Source organism: Heterodontus francisci, chromosome 29 (genome assembly GCF_036365525.1).
Source record: "Heterodontus francisci isolate sHetFra1 chromosome 29, sHetFra1.hap1, whole genome shotgun sequence".
Taxonomy (NCBI): Eukaryota; Metazoa; Chordata; class Chondrichthyes; order Heterodontiformes; family Heterodontidae; genus Heterodontus; species Heterodontus francisci.
Genome location: NC_090399.1, coordinates 71241808 through 71256973, shown reverse-complemented (window position 1 = coordinate 71256973; position 15166 = coordinate 71241808).

Sequence of the window (15166 nt, the reverse complement as noted above, 5' to 3'; positions counted from 1 at the left end):
TGTCTTCACAAAGGAGGACACAAATATCATACCAGAAATGTTGGGGAACACTGGGCTTAGTGAGAGAAAGGAACTGAAAGAAATCAGTATGAGCAGAGAAATGGTGTTGGGGAAATTGATGGGATTGAAGGCCAATAAATCCCCAGGGCCTGATGGTATGCATCCCAGAGTAATTAAGGAAGTGGCCCTAGAAATAATGGATGCATTGGTGATCATCTTCCAAGATTCTATAGACTCTGGAACAGTTCCGACAGATTAGAGGGTAGCGAATGTAACCCCACTACTAAAAAAGGGAGGTAGAGAGAAAGCAGGGAATTATAGACCAGTCAGCCTGACGTCGGTAGTGGGGAAAATTCTAGAGTCTATTATCAAAGATTTTATAGCAGAGCACTTCGAGGACAGTGGTAGAATCGGGCAGAGTCAGCATGGATTTACGAAAGGGAAATCATGCTTGACAAATCTACTAGAATTTTTTGTGGATGTAATTTGTAGAGTTGATGAGTGGGAGCCAGTGGATGTGGTTTATTTGGACTTTCAGAAGGCTTTCGACAAAGTCCCACAAAAGAGATTAGCATGTAAAATTAAAGTGCATGGGATTGGGGGTAATGTATTGTGATGGATAAAAAATTGGTTGGCAGACAGGAACAAAGAATAGGAATAAATGGGTCTTTTTCTGAATGGCAGGCAGTGATTAGTGGGGAACCCCAGGGCTGGCGCGAGGACCCCAGCTACTCACAATATACATTGATGATTTAGATGGGGAACTGAATGTAATATCGCCAAATTTGCAGATGACACAAAACTGGATGGGAGGATGAGTTGTGAGGAGGTTGCAGAGAGGCTTCAGGGTGATTTGGACAAGTGGAGTGAGTGGGCTAATGCATGGCAGCTGCAGTATAATGCGGATAAATGTGAGGTTATCCACATTGGTAGCAAAAGCAGGAAGGCACATTATTATCTGAAAAGCTATAAATTGGGAGAGGGGAATATGCAGCGAGACCTGGGTGTTCTCGAACACCAGTCGCTGAAGGTAAGCATGTAGGTGAAACAGGTGGTAAAAAAGGCAAATGCTATGTTGGCCTTCATGGCGAGAGGATTCAAGTACAGGAGTGGGGATGTCTTGCTGCAATTATTCAGGGCCTTGCTGAGGCCACACCTGGAATATTGTGTGCAGTTTTGGTCTCCTTATCTGAGGAAGGATGGTCTTGCTACAGAGCGAGTGCAGCGAAGATTTACCAGACTGATTCCTGGGATAGTGGGACTGACATATGAGGAGAGATTGAGTCAGTTAGCATTATATTCACTGGAGTTCAGAAGAGTGAGGGGGAAATCTCATAGAAATCCATAAGATTCCAACAGAAATTGAAAGGGCAGATGCAGAAAGGATGTTTCCGATGGTGGGGGAGTCCAGAACCAGGGGTCATAGTCTAAGGATACGGGGTAAACCTGTCACGACTGAGATGAGGAGAAATTTCTTCAGCCAGAGAGTGGTGAGTCTGTGGAATTCTCTACCACAGAAAGCTGTTGATGCCAAAATCTTGCATGTTTTCAAGAAGGAGCTACATATAGTTCTTGGGTCCAAAAGGGATCAATTGATATGGGGCGAAAGCGGGAACAGACTATTGAGTTGGATGATCAGCCATGATCATAATGAATGGTGGAGCAGGCTCGAAGGGCCGAATGGCCTACTCCTGCTCCTATTTTCTATGTTTCTATGCTAATTACATGAATTACGAGGGGAAATTTGAAATGAAAAACAAGGAACCAGGTTTCTTGTGCAAGGATGTAGGGTACAGTATCGGAATGGCATTAGCCGATGCAGCAGAGTTTCTGGGAAAGGAAAATGTGTCCCTCAGTGTCTTGAAAACTTTAACCAAGGTTAAATTGATAGAACTCGCCTCAAAATTGGGGTTAGAGTTAAAATCAGGTGCCACAAAAGTAGAGATATTTGATGTAATCATCCAGCAATTGAACTTGTAGGAAGAAGAAGAACAAGCAGATAGTCAGTCAGGGAGTGATGTGGTGATATTGACTAGAATACAGTTATAAACGAAAAAAAACATTGAGCAAGACAAATAAAAAGAATTAAGAAAACTTGACAAGGAAAAAAAGAAAAAAATGAAAAGAAATAGCATTCGGAAAGACTTGATTTGAATTTCAGAGAGAAAGTGAAAAAGGAGCAAGGGAATCAAATTTAAAAAAATGGAATGAAGACAAAGGAGTGTTATTGAATCCAGGATAAATTCCAGTCAGGAAGAATCTGAATCCAGCCCAGGACCCAATGGAAAGCTGTTTAAATGTATACAAGCTGTCCTGAAGTTTACAGAAAGAGATGGAGAGGCATGTTTTCATATCTTTTGAAGAAGTAGCCAAACAAATGAAATGGCCAAAGGAAAGCTGACCAGTGCTTGTGTAAAGCAGGTTGATGAGCAGAGCTCATGATATTTTTGCCATGCTTCCTGAAGAAGTTTCTGCAGATTATGAGATAGCAAAAAAGGCCATTCTTGTTGCCTATGAGTTAGTCCCGAAATCTTACCGTCAGAAGTTTTGGAACTAATGGTGATTGGCTGGGCAGACATGTGTAGAATTTGAGAGGGTGAAGGAAATTAATTTGATCGCTGGATATGGGCATTCAGGATGGAACCCATGTATGAGAACCTGAGAGAACTGAATCCATTGAAAGAGTTCGAAAATTGAATCCCTTCAGTAGTGTGCACTCATGTAAATAACATGAAAGCTTTAAAAGCCAGGAAAGCAGCAGAAGTTGCTGATGATTTTGAGCTTGTGAATAAGCCAAAACCTTTTATCCATCACCCCCATAAACCCGAGAAGGATAGGAAGTGGGAGAGTGAAAGGAAGACAAGTATCCGAGGATAAGAAGGAAAAGCTGGGAATCTCACAGGATCACCTCCTCAGGCCAGAAAGGAATGTGCTGAGGGTAGAAATGAGGTCAGCAAGCCAAAGTGTGCTCATTGCCACAAGGTAGGACATCTTCAGTCAGAATGCTGGAAGTTACGAGGTAAACCCATGAGACTTGTTGAGATACACAATACTACTGCAGAGAAAGCGACTCTGACTGAGAGTACAGCAGACCAGGTTGTAGCTGTAATGGTAGCTTTCAAACCAGACACAAAATCGAGAAGTAAGTGTCGAAAGTAAGGATAAGATACCTGAAAGCCATAATGAATTTGTGTCAAAGGGAAAAGTAACTCCATATCTTTTAAGGAAGGTAGAAAAACCTATCATTATACTGAGGGATACAGGAGCAACCCAAACCATTTTGCTGGGGAAACGTTAAACATTTCCACCAGAGAGCGCACTGAACACTAAAGTTTTAATTAATGGAATTTGTGGGGAGGATATCCCCGTACCTTTACACAGAGTGCACCTAAAATGTGACCTAATATCTGGGATGGTAACTGCAGGAGTTGCCGATAGTTTGCCAGTAGAGGGAATTGACCTACTCTTCGGAAATGATTTGGCTGGATCAAAAGTATAAGTTTCTCCTATAATTACAGATAAAACAAGTGAAGTTCAAGAAACAGAAGAATTACAGGAACAAATTCCTGGAATATTTCCTATGTGGGTAGTTACCTGAGTAATGGCTAAAGAGGTTCCATTGTCTGAGGTTAAATTTTCACCACAAACAGATAGTCGAGTATCTGAAAAATGTATTTGGTGATTTGGATAATCCAGGTGAGCTGTTGAATAAATCTTCTATAATTGCAGCACAACAAGCTGATCCACAGTTACATAGAATAGCACTGTCGGCTCTGACAGAAACTGAGGCAAAAGGAGTTCCAGAAGGCTATTATGTTGAGCATGGTATTCTGAGGAGGAAATGGAGACCACATCACAGACCTGCTGATGAACACTGGACAGTTATTCAACAGATAATGGTACCACCTAAGTATCACCAGAAATTATTAAGATTAGCACATGGCTGTCCTCTAGCAGGACATAGGCGGATTCAGAAGATAAACTCACGTATAAGTCTACATTATTACTGACCAAGCCTTACAAAGAACGTGAGGCAATTTTGTAGGACATGCCATTCATACAAAATGGTGGGAAAACCGCAACCTACCATAAAACCAGCACAACTAATTCCCATAGCTGGACGTACAGCAAACAAAATTGGAACTCAGTGATGCCATTGATTCTCTAGCCAGCAGAAAAGCCCCTGGGAAGGACGGCATTACCCCTGAAATTATCAAGAGTGCCAAGCCTGCTATACTTTCAGCACTGCACGAACTGCTTTGCCTGTGCTGGGAAGAGGGAGCAGTACCACAGGACATGCGCGATGCCAATATCATCACGCTCTATAAGAACAAGGGAGACCGCGCTAACTGCAACAACTATCGTGGAATCTCCCTGCTCAGCATAGTGGGGAAAGTCTTCGCTTGAGTCGCTTTAAACAGGCTACAGAAGCTGGCTGAGCGTGTCTACCCTGAGGCACAGTGTGGCTTTCGAGCAGAGAGATCCACCATTGACATGCTGTTCTCACTTCGACAGCTACAGGAGAAATTCCGTGAACAACAGATGCCCCTCTACATTGCTTTCATTGATCTCACTAAAGCCTTTGACCTTGTCAGCAGACGTGGTCTCTTCAGACTACTAGAAAAGATTGGATGACCACCAAAGCTACTAAGTATCATCACCTCATTCCATGACAACATGACAACTTTCCTATCCTGAGTGGCGTGAAACAGGGCTGTGTTCTCGCATCTACACTGTTTGGGATCTTCTTCTCCCTGCTGCTCTCACATGCGTTCAAGTCTTCAGAAGAAGGAATTTTCCTCCACACAAGATCAGGTGGCAGGTTGTTCAACCTTGCCCATCCAACAGCGAAGACCAAAGTACAGAAAGTCCTCATCAGGGAACCCCTCTTTGCTGACGATGCTGCATTAACATCTCACACTGAAGAGTGTCCGCAGAGTCTCATCGACAGGTTTGCGGCTGCCTGCACCGAATTTGGCCTAACCATCAGCCTCAAGAAAACGAACATCATGGGACATATCGCGAATGCCCCATCCATAAATACCGGTGACCACACTGGAAGTGGTTCAAGCGTTCACCTACCTGTGCTCAACTATCACCAGTAACCTGTCTCTCGATGCAGAAATCAACAAGCGCATGGGAAAGGCTTCCACTGCTATGTTCAGACTGACCAAGAGAGTGTGGGAAAATGGCGCACTGACACGGAACACAAAAGTCCAAGTGCATCAAGCCTGTGTCCTCAGTACCTTGCTCTATGGCAGCGAGACCTGGACAATGTACGTCAGCCAAGAGCGACATCTGAAGTCACTCCATCTTCACTGCCTCCGGAGAATCCTTGGCATCAGGTGGCAGGACCGAAATCCAACACTAAAGTCCTCAAGGCGGCCAACATCCCCAGCATATACACCCTACTAAGCCAACGGTGCCTGAGATGGCTTGGCCATGGGAGCCGCATGGAAGATGGCAGGATTCCCAAAGACACATTGTGATGCGATGTCGTCACTGGTATCAGACCCACCGGCCGTCTTTGTCTCCACTTTAAAGTCGTCTGCAAACGAGACATGAAGTCCTGTGACAATGCTCACCAGTTGTCGGAGTCGGTTGCCAGCGATCGCCAGAGTGGTGGGCAACTATAAAGGCGGAGCTAAAGCGTGGCGAGTCGAAGAGACTTAGCAGTTGGCAGGAAAAAAGTCAGAAGCGCAAGGAGAGAGCCAACTGTGTAACAGCCCCGACAACCAATTTTACCTGCAGCACCTGTGGAAGAGTCTGTCACTCTAGAATTGGCCTTTATAGCCACTCCAGGCGCTGCTACAAAAACCACTGACCACCTCCAGGCGCTTACCCATTGTCTCTCGAGACTAGGAGACCAAAGAATATTAAGAAACCATTTAGTAGATTATTGGTAGACTGTGTAGGACCCTTGCAAAAAAAAACCAGGACATCAATATATACTTACTATCATTGATATGGCTGCTCGATTTCCAGTGGCCATTCATTTGAGGACAATTACTGATAAAGTAGTAGTAGAGAAGTTAACCCAATTCATTACGAGATATGAATTACTACTTGAAGATCAAGCGTATCAAGGTTCGAATTTCATGTCAATGACTTTTCAAGACGTTATGAGCAATGTGAGTATCAGAGAGTTAAAATCTTCAGCATATCACCCACAGACACAGGGGGCTTTAGAGAGGTACAATCAAAGTCACAAAACAATAATCAGATCACACTGTCACGAAGATCTGCATGATTGGGATAAAGGGCTAGACTGTATTTATTTGCAGCTGGAGATTCATCGAATGAGTCTACAGGTTTTAATCCTTTCAAATAGGTTGACTGACAAAACATATGCAAAAAATGGTCAGACAAGAACGCAAAGACAAGAAATTTTAAACCAGGGGATGAAGTATTGATATTTCTACCTTTACAGGGTGAACCATTAAATACACGGTTCAGTGGAACATATAAAGTGATGATAAGAGTGGGTACTAAAAGCAAGAAATGTTGGAAATACTCAGCACGTCCGGTAACATCTGTGGAGAGAGAATCAGAGTTAACGTTACAGGTCAGTGACCCTTCATCATTAAACTGAGACTGGGACACGACACAAGGTTGATCCGATGTTTGGAGCACATGGTCAGGAGATAAAAAATCAAAATAAGAAAATTCCGTCCCAGATTTGAGAATCTATTGATCCTCTTTGGGAAAGTGAATCAGAACAGAATGAAGGGTGAACTGTTTGACTGTCCAGAAGTGATGAAGACACAGCTCAGTCAGCATATTCCACTGGTTTATGATGCTGGAACATTCCTCATACTAAAATTATTCATGCAAGTGAAAACGTTTCTTACAGCGACAATTTACGCTACCGATTGTAGGAATGTCTAGCGTGATTTCTGAGTGATGTCTAAATAAATAAACTTTGCATCCAGCTACAATGAACTTTGAACTTTTTTCTCGTTATGTAAACAGCATCTGAAGGGTTTCGGTAACAATGTTCAGTGTTGATGAGAGTGGGATCTGGGTGAGCAGCTGCTGAATGTAACAGGGTCAGGACTGGATGTTATGACCGAGAAGGGAGGCGAGCACTGTGAATTCAGTCTCACTTCTGCACAGGTCACTAAGTATTATTTCAAGTATTCCCACTTACACATATAGACCATCAAGTAACTATTTTTCCCAGAATTGAAAACATTAACCAGGTTTCTTTATTGAACAACAAAACTATCAGGTTATTAGAAAATATGTCGAAACTGGTAATGACATGAAACACACAGATTAAAATTTTTAAAGTGCCAACATTGAATTTTAAAGACACTTTTTTTACCTTAGCATCTCACACTCACGCATACAGACATATATGTACACCAGTTAATTGAAAAATAATTTTTAAAAAGTATTTTTGGATCAGAGCTCTGTTACAGGCAAAAAAAAACACCAAGGCAGATCACTTGCCCACCCCTGAAGAAAACAGATGAGTCACGTTGCACCAAAGCTGTCACACAGTCCAACCTCTGAGTACATGCAGGCAGGCCACCTGTATTCACTGAAAAAAGTTCTCTTCAGGCGGCGCTGAGAAGCATCTCTCGCAAGCCCTCCTCAACGACAGGAGATGAGAAGAATATACACAGTGGACTTCACATGGTCTTTAATAGAATTGCTGGAAAGTGAGCTGGGTTGTTATCTTTTCTCCTTCCTTGACACTTCAGCAGACTTGACTTTATCTCCTGCCAGAAGGGAAAGCACATGCACACACACATGCACGAACACACACACACACACTCACACAGACATACACACACACACACTCACACACACAGACAAACACACACACACTCACACACACAGACAAACACACACACACACACACACTCACACACACACACTCACACACACAGACAAACACACACACTCACACACACACACACTCACACACACACACTCACACACACAGACAAACACACACACTCACACACACAGACAAACACACACACACACACTCACACAGACACACGAACACACACACATACACTCACACAGACACACAAACACACACACTCACACACACAGACATACACACATACACAAACATACACACACACACAGACATACAAACACACACACTCACACACACACACACACACAAACATACACACACACACACACTCATACACACACACACACACACACACTCACACACACACATGCACTCTCTCACACACACACACTCACACACATACACTCACACATGCACATACACTCACACACACACGTGCACACAAACATTCACAGAGTGACAACCAAAAGGCTTGTCAGTTTTCTGCCCATCCCAGGTGCTTTGCTATGACAGTATGCATGTCTATTCAAAGGGACGCTTATCACTTCTCTGCCCTTCTTCACATGAGCTGCAAGAAGTATTCGACTGAAATACTGAAATAAACTTACATAATATAACAACTCTGTTGGCTAATTCAATTTTCTGATGAGAAATTGAACCTAGTCTGTATTGTGAAAACACAGAAACCTCAGCTCTCGATAAACAGGGAACACTGTAACAATATCTTCATAAACCTGTATATCATTGAGTCTATCCATAGTGGATACCAAATTATAAATCATAGAAACAGGCCATTCGGCCCACTGTGACTGTGCTGGCTCTTTGAAACAGCAATGCAGATATTCACACTTCCTGTAGCCCTGCAAATTTGTTCTCGACAGCTGCTCTTCTGATTTGTTTACATGTAACTGTGTTTCATGATCCTGCTGTTGACATATTTATTTACATGTTGTTAGTAAAATTTATTGATTTATTTGGGACACATCTGTCTTCATTCAAAGTGTATTTTGGATGTGTTTATTTCGCAACAAGCTACTTTTAAATTACGCACAAATACATTTACACACAACACAGTCACACACAAATACAATGAGAAATAGCGTACACAGACTCAGAAACATATTTATAACAGAGAGGAACTGACCATCTGACCAGCTATCCCATCACATTTCTTGACAAGTCTATGGGACAACTTTCTAAATTTTGGAACAAGTCCCCAGATGTTAGTGATGAAAATTTTGCAGGGTGCACCGGGCAAGGTGTGTCGTCATTGTATTCAGTGCCCAGGTCAATACTGGGTGATTGGTCCTGTTTTATTGGTATTATCCATTGTGTAACGGTTTGATACAACTGAGTGACTTCAGATGATAAAAACACAAAGTGCTGAAAATACTCAGCAGGTCTGGCAGCATCTGTGGGCAGAAACAGAGTTAATATTTCAGGTTGTGACCTTTCATCACATCTGTTCCTTTCATCCATTCTGATAAAAGTTCACAGAACTGAAACGTTAACTCTGTTTCTCTCCACAGATGCTGCTAAACCTGCTGAGTATTTCCAGCATTTTCTGTTTTGATTTCACATTTCCAGAATCCACAGTATGATTGCCTTGCCAGGTCATTTCAGAGAGCAGTTAAGATTAAACTGTGGGTCTGGAATGACATTTCCTCCAGACTGAGTAAGGACGGCAGTCATTCTTCCCTACAGGACATCAGATTCTATCCTTGTTAAATACATGTTTTAGACTGTGTTTAACTTCATTGAAATTCTGCATACTCCCTCCATTATTGTTGAAAATCCCATTGAGTTCGAATGGCTTTCTCCAGTTACACTTCCAGTGTCCTGGCCAAGGTTACTGCTGTTCAGGTAATGATAGAAACATGGGAGAGGTGGGAAAACACTTCCCTCAGGTAGGAGCTGCAGTCAAACATAGAACCATCCAGCACACAGGGAGGCCATTTGACCCATCGAGCCTGTGCTGGTTCTTTGATGGAGGTATCTAATTACTCCCACTGCCCTGTTTATTTTTAAATATACTTCTGAAAGTTACTATTAAATCTGCTTCCACCACGCTTTCAGAGAGTGTATTCCAGATTGTAACAACTTGCTGAGTAATACAGCCTCATCACCTCCACCACACGCACCCCTCCCAACTTCATTTTTAACAATGATCTTAAATCTGTTTCCTCTGGTTACTGAGCTTCTTGTCAGTGGAAACAGTTTCTCCCTGTCAGCTCTATCAAACCACCTCCACCCCATAATATTCAACACTCTATTAAACGTCTACTTCAGTTTCTTTCCTGTCAGGAGAACAATCTCAGTTTCTATAGTCTCTCCACATCACTGAATTTCCTCATCCCTGGACATTCTGCAATGTGAAGGATTGCGATGAGATTTGGGAAATATTGCCAGTTGGGAATGGGAAATATCAAAGGGAACCAGAAATGAACGTGCAGTCACCATGTTTGGTAATCTTTAGATCCACTTTGGGAAATGGAATCAGAGGAGAATGAAGGTAAACTGTCTGATTGTTTAGAGGGGTCAAGGCACCTTTCCCTGATGGAAGATTCTGGAACATTTACTCTGATGTTATTGGTGAGATTAACTGATCTGATCCATGTAAAGGATTCTCATTCATGTGGATCAGGAAATGAAACATAGTTTCAGCTGTGGGACATTCAGAATAGTTAGTAACAGACTAGGTGCTGAAAGGCTCGAAAGGAGACCACACAAGTTGTAGGAGAGCAGGTTGGTGGTGACATGGATGTGTCTCCAGTGTGAGGGACCAGACTGCTTTCATGTGTCCACAATGAATGTCCATCCCTTTACTTTGGTCAAGTAAACCTGATAATGGACACTGTTTTCTGGTCACAGTAACCTGAAGCTTTAACTCATTGACACCCTGCTTTAAGGTATTGAGTGATAGCTACATAGCTAGAGGATAGCTATTAGCAGTCTCTTTTAAGCAATCGTTTCGGGTGTTTGGCTATTACCCACGGTGTTAGTGGTTTGAGCCCACCCAGTGTCCAAGACATAGTCTATTTTTTCCCATTTAGGATACTGTGTCACATCGTTCCGGGTTGTCAATGTGTGTTTTGGCTGTAAGAAAATATTCCCCAATCACTGCCACTTACACTGTTACATATGATCATACGAGCAGACAAATTAGGAGAAGGAGTCGGCCACTCGGCCCTTCTAGACTGCTCCACCATTCAATATGTTCATAACTGAACTGATTACTCCACATTTCCACCTACCCCCGATAACCTTCCACCCCCACTGCTTATCAAGAATCTATCAAACTCTGCCTTAAAAATATTCAAAAACTCTGCTTCTGTCGCCTTTTGAGGCAGCAAATTCCAAAGACTCACGACCCTCTGAGAGAAAAAATGCTCCTCATCTCTGTCTATTTAAACTGCGACCCCGAGTTCTCGATTATTTCTCTTCTGAGTTCCAGTGGATACAAGCTGAGCCTGTCCATTCTTTCCTTGTAAGACAGCCCCTGCCCCCACCCCACATTCCAGGTTTAAGTCTAGTAAACCTTCTCTGTACTGTCTCTGACGCATTTACATCCTTCCATAAATAAGGAGACCAGTATTGAGCACAGTACTCCAGATGGAGTCTCACCAATGCCCTGTATAGCTGAAGCATAACCACCCTAACTTTACATTCAATTCCACTCGCGATATGCACTAACATCCATTAGCTTTCCTAATTACGTAATGCAACTGCATACTAACCTTTTGCGATTTATGCACTAGGACACCCAGATCCCTCAGCATGCCAGAGCTCTGCAATCTCTCACCAATCAGACAATATGCTTCTTCTTAAGAAAATTCTTCCTGCCAAAGTGGATAATTTCACAATTTCCTACATTGTACTCCATTTACCAGGTATTTTCCCACTCACTTAACCTATCTATATCCCTTTGTAGCCCCCTTCCGTCATCTTCACAAGTTACTTTCCTACCTATCTCTGTGTCATCAGAAGATTTAGCAACCATACCTTCGGTCCCTTCTTCTAAGTCAGTTATATAAATTGTAAAGAGTTGAGACTCCAGCACAGATCCATGTGGCACACCACTCGTTACATCTTGCCAACCAGAAAATGACCCATTTATGATTTCTGTCTGTTTCCTGTTAGCTTCTGTCCATGCCAACATGTTACCCCCTACACCATGAGCTTTTATTTTTAGTAATAACCTTTGATGTGACACCTTTTCAAATGCCTTCTGGAAATCTAAGTACAATAGATCCACCGTTCTCCTTTATCCACAGCACATGTAACTCCCTCACAGAACTCCAATGTATTGGTTAAACATGATTTCCCTTTCACAAAACCATGTTGACCCTGCCTGATTACCTTGATTTTTTCTAAATGCCCTGCTGTACCGTTTTTAATAGTAATTTCAAACATTTTCCCTAAGACAGATGTTAAGCGAACTGGCCTGTAGTTTCCTGCTTTCTGTCTCCCACCCTTTTTGAATGAAGGAGTTACATTTGTTATTTTCCAATCTAACAGTACCTTCCCCGAATCTAGGGAATTTTTGAAAATGAAAACTAACACATCAACTATCTCACCAGCCACTTATTTTAACACCCTAGGATAAAGTCCATCAGGACCCGGAGACTTGTCAGCCCGCAGCTCCAGCAATTTGTTCAGTACCACTTCCCTGGTGATTGTAATTTTCTTGAGTTCCTCCCTCCCTTCCATTTCCTGACTAACAGCTAATACTGAGATATTACTTGTATACTCAATAGTGAAAACTGATGCAAAATATCTCCTCAATTCATCTGCCATCTCCTTATTATCCATTATTAATTCCCCAGAATCACTTTCCACAGGACCAACACTCACTTTGTTAACTCTTCTTTTTTAAATATCGATAGAACCTCTCACTATCTGTCTTTATATTTCTAGCTAGCTTTCTCCCATACTATAGTTTTACATTCCTTATCAATCTTTGAGACATTCTTTGCTGTTTTATTTATATTCTTTTCAATCTTCTGACCTGCCTCCCACCTTTGTGGAATTATAGCCTTTTCTTTAAGTTTGTTTTAGTTAACCATGGATGGCGCGTTCCACCCTTGGAATTTTTCTTTCTCGTTGAAATGTTTCCATTCTGTGTATTTTGAAATATCCCCTTAAATGTCTGCCACTGCATCTCTATTGACCTATAAATTAACCTGATTTGCCAGTGCACTTTAGCTAGCTCTGCTTTCATGCCCTCATAATTACCCTTATTTAAGTTTAAAGTACTGCTCTTGGACGCTCAAACTTCACTCTCTCAAACTGAATGTAACATGCAGACATATGATGATCGCTGCTACCTAGGGGCGCCTTAACTGTGAGGTCATTAATTAATCTGATCTCGTGGCACAATACCAGGTCTAGTAAAGCCTGCTCTCTGTTTGGCTCCAGGACGCATTGTTCCAAGAAATTATCCCGAAAAAATTCGATGTACTCCTCATCTCTGCCCATCTGATTTTTCCAGTTTAGATGTAGATTAATATCCCTCATAAGTATTTCTCTACCTTTCTGACAAGCTGCTACTATTTCTTCCTTTATACCCCTTCCTCCAATCTGGTTAATGCTAGGTGGCCTATACAGCACTCCCAGAAGTGACTTCTAGTGCATATGATTTCTCACCTCTACACAAACAGCTTCTACATCCTCGTCTCCTGTTTCTCTATTGCGCTAATACCATCATTAATTCACAGAGCTACCCCTGCACCTTTTCCGAGCTTCCTGTCCTTCCTAAATGCCATACACCCTTCAATATCCAGGACCCGATCTCTGTCCAATCTATGTTATCCAGTAAATCACTCCCTGCTGCTACTCCATGTATTCATGACAAAATAAAATGCTAAAATATTTCGAAGATCATGTATATCCAGCCAACCCATTAGAAATATATCAATTTATTGAGTGTGAAATGCTCATATAGAACTGAAACATGCAATCTGACTGTGAAGTTACATTTAATTTGTGAAGATTGTACAGCTGGATTAAGAGAAAACAGTTGCGAACACGTTGGACCATTGTAATGATATTTTCTGGTAACTTTATTTATGTTGATGTATAATTTTGGAAAACATTGTCCCCATAGCAGGCATGTGAGAATATGATGCAATATTTATGTGAGCCTCATGTTCTGGAATTCTCTGCCTAAACCTCTAACACTCCAACACCTCCTTTCACACCCTCCTTAAAACTGAAAGCTTTGAGCAGTATTTTGGAGAGGGGTCAGTGCTGTCTTTTACCCTGATTTGTCAGTAATCATTTAAAACCATTCTGGTTCAATCTCTTCCTTTAATCCTGCACAGCAACAGTGACAATAACTTTGTAGATTTGATGGTTGAGACCCAAAGAATTTCCTGAATTCCTCGGCACATTTGTATCACAGAGAAATAGAATCATTGAGTCATTTCCAGTGCAGAAAGAGGCCATTTGTCCCATCGAGTCCATGCTGGCTCTGCATTGAGTCATCCAATCAGTCCCATTCACCCGCTCGATCCCTGTTGCCCAGCAAGATTATGTACTTCAAGTGTCTGTCCAACTTCCATCTGAAATCATTGTCTCTGTTTCCAATACCCTCATAGGCAGAATGTTCCAGGTCATTTATTATCAAAGTTTAAGAGAGGGAAATAAATTCAATCACTGATCTACTTATGGACAGATGATTGGAAAAAAAGGGAAACAAGTTAAGAGAAAAAAAGGATTAACTACCTGTTTGTAACATAGAAATTGGGAGCTCAAGTCCGCAATAAATCCATGAAGGACCAATTGTAAGGAACGATCTGAATCAGAAATTTAAAATAATCTGCTTGGAAACCAAAAGGGGAAAATCTGGGAGCTGAAAAGATAATGAAGACAAATAAACGACCATAACAAAACCCTCTCAGTCTAACATTAGAAAATGGCACATTTTGATTGAAAGATGTTTTTGCTGCAAGACAATGGAACTGCTGAAACGTTGGCAAACCTGCGTGAAGACCAGTTAAAGCTATGGCTAGGGAGATACAAGTGAAAATAAGGTGAAATGACCTGAGGTCCTTAATGTGCTGGCTCAGCACTTAGGACACAGTTCCATTCCGGAACAGGTAGATGAGGAATTAACTCCTGAAACTGTCCCATCTCCCATGGCCAGAATAGAACAGGAATAACTCAGGATGTAACTGGAGTTTCAGGAAAGAGAAAAGGAAAAACAGAAAGAGGAAAGAGAAACAGAAAGAGAGAGAGAGAGGAGAAAGAAATGTTTCTCAGCTAGAAAAATTGGAAATGGCTCAAGCAGAGAGAGAGCTGAGACAATTGGAGGCTGCTCGGGAAAAT